We start from the raw sequence: 4,729 nt of genomic DNA, 5'->3' as shown, positions 1-4,729 counted from the left end.
ATATATGTATATATATAAATAATAACTAGAAATATAATTTGAAATATTATATGTTGTTGTTATTAAATTTAATTGTGTAAAATACAATAAAAATATTATTATAATGAAACACATTAAATATATATATTGTGATTTTTAATTTATTTGGTAAATGACAGTAATACTCGTTTGATGTTTTGATCGATATTAAACAAATTAAAAATGAACTTATAGAGAATTTAAAAATGGACGTTAACCTGTAATTAGGTGACTTAAATTTTAGCTTGTTGAAAATATATTTAAATATATATTAAGTTAAGTTTTTATACTTTGTACATTTTATTTGGGAGTGAGCCTCATTAATCAATCAACTTTTTATGATTGATTTTACACCCTAAAGGATGGAAATAAATATAGATAATTAATATAAAAATTGGGATTTTTCTGAACACTTTTATCCGTCACTGATTCAACGAAGTACAAAATATTATCCCTTAAAAGTGTCGGCAGTCTAGGATTCTAATTCAGTCACTGCTTTTGTGTTTATTTCATCATAAACCTTATATATAAATATCTATATACATGATGTTACTGGTTACCAAATTCTTTATCTTTTTCTATATTTTTCTATTGTCCTGTGAACGGTTGTCTAGCATGATCATCGCACAAAACAACAATTGATAGATTACATATATATTAATGTTAGATACATAACCACATCACTTATATAAATGTTCATCCCTCCTATTTCTTCTGCAAGTCATACCAACACCCGACCACTACTTCTGTCTTCGGTTGTCAAGCTCTAAAAACCGAATCATTCTCTTGCTACACCTGCTCGACACCATCTTCCATTTTGACCACCTTGTTTCCCATAAACCCGTTACCTAACTATCGTGATTCATAACCACCTTGATATCACCCAAAATCACCGATGACCTTCATCATTGGTAACCACCTCCATCAAGATTATCATAAACTCACCACCCTACAACCACGATACTCCATCACTAGACCATGTCAACCACCATCAACACCCTCATCACCAACAACCATCGACTATCTTCCTTTCTCTCTCTAACCTCCATTATGGAACAACCTACTTCATCTCCGAACACCACCACAAGCAACCATCCAACACCCACTCGTTGATTGTTTTCTATTTCATCAACAACTTATTAAAAACAACCACCGGAGAGCCACCATCTGTCACCACCTTTTTGAACCTCACCACCCCGGAACCACCTCCTGGCACAACCACGAACCACCGCAACACCAACCCACATACATCTTCGGAAACTGCAGCTAAAATTATATTTTTGTTTATTCAAACTTTAAACCTGTCTACTTCATTTGCTTCAGTACATGATTGGCGTAATTCTTTAATGATATTATGGTTTATTGCTGTCCATGCTTTAAGATTCTATAAACAAAAGATAATAGTAAAAACATAGTGAAGGTGGCCGACAAGTACCACTTGGATAACACCACTTGAATAAAAAAAAAAATAATAAAAGGCACTGAGATTTTGTATTATGTTGATCGGTTTATTAGTCTTGTGGTGGGGTTGTTATGATTCCAATTTCATAATGATGGATATTTTTTTTCTCTGTTTCAAATTCTAACTACAACCGAAACCCACCTGTTGATTTACATTAGCTACTCGGGCCGTGTTTGATCCATTATAAATGGGTTACTTTTAAAGGGAAATGGACTTTTATTTTTGGGTCGATATATATAGTTAGTGATGATGAGAATGATGAGGTTATGGGTAGATTTATGATGATGATTATATTAAACAACGATGATGAAGTGATTAAGATATTGATAATGATGAGGATGACGATAGGTTATGAGAATGAGGATGTTAACATGGTGATTTAGATTTAAGATGATAATTAGATTTAGGTGTTGATACTTGAAGAATTGATGATGACGATTACATAAAATCATGATGATGATAATTCGAAACAGAGATGGAAACGTGATTAACGATGCTGCACACTTCCTGTGTCATATAGCAATCGTATAAAAAAAAGAACCAAATGATAATGGTTGATAATGTTTCAAGGCTATTGGATTTTAAGGAGAAGATAACCGATACTAGTTAAAAGAATTTAATAAGCTAGCTTAACCAGAAAATTGGAACAGTTCATTGGTTTGGAGGTGGGTTGCTAGACAGGGGGTCAAGGGTTCGAAACTTGGAGTCTGCAAACATTTATTTATAATAAAAGCTGTTACTTAAGATAGTAGGCCGAAATCCTATAGTCTAGTTGGACCGTTTTCCTGTTACTTAAGATAGTGGGCCGTAATCCAGTTTTTTTTATCTTGCTGTTGAGCTGAAACAAAGATGAATAAATGGGTCATATAAAATTATTCTGGAAAATAAATCAGATAACAAGAAACAGCTGAATAGTTGGGTGTGTAGATGAGAAACGAGAGGTCGTGGGTTCAAACCCGGATTTAAACATCCTTGTTATTTTTAAGGGCTAATTCTTTGAGGTTCGTGAATCCGAGGCCAACCCTACACTTGTTAAATTACGTCATATGTATTTTTACTACAAAATACAGTATGGTGAGTTTCATTACTCCCTTTTTATATATATTTTTGGGCTGAGAATACATGCGCTGCTTTATAAATGTTTTACGAAATAGGCACAAGTACTAAAACTAATTCTATGTGGGTTTAAACCAGAAATATACCCTTAGCTTGGTAACATTAAACTACTTGTCTATGTACGGTAGGCGCGAATCCTAAAGATAGATCTATTGGGCCTGACAAACCCCATCCTGACTATGGGATGCTTTAGTACTTCGAGGTTATTTTAAACACACCTGATCTGGTGTACTTCAGAGGGTAAAACATGAACGTTAAGGCTTGTTACCGGGTGCCTACAACTTATAGAATACTTTTATACACTTGTGAGTGTACATATATTTATGAAACTGAAATCTTGTGGTCTATCAAAAATTACTGAATTTTATGACTGTATATGATAAACCTATGAACTCACCAACCTTTTGGTTGACACTTTTAAGCATGTTTATTCTCAGGTACGAATTAAGTCTTTCGCTGTGCATTTGCTCATTTTAAGGACATTATTTGGAGTCGATCATCACAATGGGACCAAATGTCGACGACTTCGTCCAGGTGGATTAGGACTGGTTGTTAAAGTTGGTATCAGAGCGTTGGTCTTAGTGAACCAGGTCTTGCATTAGTGTGTCTAACTGATAGTTGTAGGGATGCATTAGCGAGTCTGGACTTCGACCTTAGCTGCATATTATAAGCATTGTTTGTCATTTCTAGTTGAAAATTACCAGCTTATCATTCCTAAGTCTAGACACGACTTCCTGCACTTATTTGATAGATAGTGTACAGATAAATTCATATCTTAGCGTATCTGTTACTGTAGACTTTATCTGACACGTTTCCTTAATTCCCTCCATGATCTACGGGATCTTTTGTACTATATTTAGGTATTCTATAGAATATCATTCGACACCCAAAATTCATTTCATGTCGAAAAATCCTTTATTCAATCGTACGCAATGGAACTCACCATTAGATTAAGTCCCTCGGATTCCGATATGGAGTCCCACTCCAGCTCCAGAAGCAGCGTCACCAGAATAAATCAACCAATCAGCCATCCCCAATTTATCTGATGAGTTCGTAGTAGACTTAACTAATGGAGACAAGAAGAAAGTGATCCTTTCCATCCACCGACTTTCCCTCTTAGTGATAAACCTGAAGCACTTACCGACGAACCTATTCAAAACACCATTTTCTCTCTCATTTCTAGATTATCTCGTCATGATTATATACTATCCCATATTACGAATCTTATTCATCCGCTTGCTCCAACCGCCAATCATCCCGGTGTACTAGAAGAAGTTAACGAACTTCGCACACGAGAAATTAATTTGGAGAATACGGTGGAAAATTTCCAGCTTCAGCAACATCACCGGCACCAGCAGTACCACCAACAACCCCAGTTTCAACATCACATGCCTTAACATCTCATTCTGTACCTCGAGCCTAATCATCGTTCTACGTATCGTTCTATCTACTTTATCTTCGTTCTACATATCGTTCTACATCGATTATCTTCGCTCGACATGGCGATTATGTAATTTCTAAAGTTTTAGAGATTATGTAATCTAGTATTAACGATAAATCAAATGAGTTTAATATCTTATTGACTCATTAAATCCATGATTACATCTGAAGAAAATATATATGCAAGTATATTTTCATAAAGATTGTAATTAAAAATTCTTTCGTACAAACTGTTAATGATGAAAATATTTTAACGGGTAGGTAGTACCCTAGGAATATTTAGATTTCACATTAATAAGTTACACTGTACATTCTTCGAATTTGATTCAACTATCATTTATTATCCTACTTACAACCACCGATATACGTATCCGTTTACCACAGAACAATCATTTCCATTCAAATTACATATTTGGATTTTGACCTATCAGAATCCAAAAAGTGGCATAACGAAGAAAACATTGGACAAAATAAAAAGTGTTAGAAACAAATAAATTAACTATGATGAACTTTGTTAAGATTTCACGCTAACTGTTCCTAACTAACTGGTTACATTTTATTTATCGCAATTTACATTCTCGCAATTTTATTTATCGTCATTTAATTTCTGTTATTTACTTTTACGCACTTTAAATCGGGACACATGTACACAATACGTCAGATTAATTCTGAGACAATACGTTGTACACGGGT

This window comes from Rutidosis leptorrhynchoides, chromosome 1 (genome assembly GCF_046630445.1).
Source record: "Rutidosis leptorrhynchoides isolate AG116_Rl617_1_P2 chromosome 1, CSIRO_AGI_Rlap_v1, whole genome shotgun sequence".
Lineage (NCBI taxonomy): Eukaryota > Viridiplantae > Streptophyta > Magnoliopsida > Asterales > Asteraceae > Rutidosis > Rutidosis leptorrhynchoides.
This window is presented reverse-complemented; position numbering follows the sequence as displayed.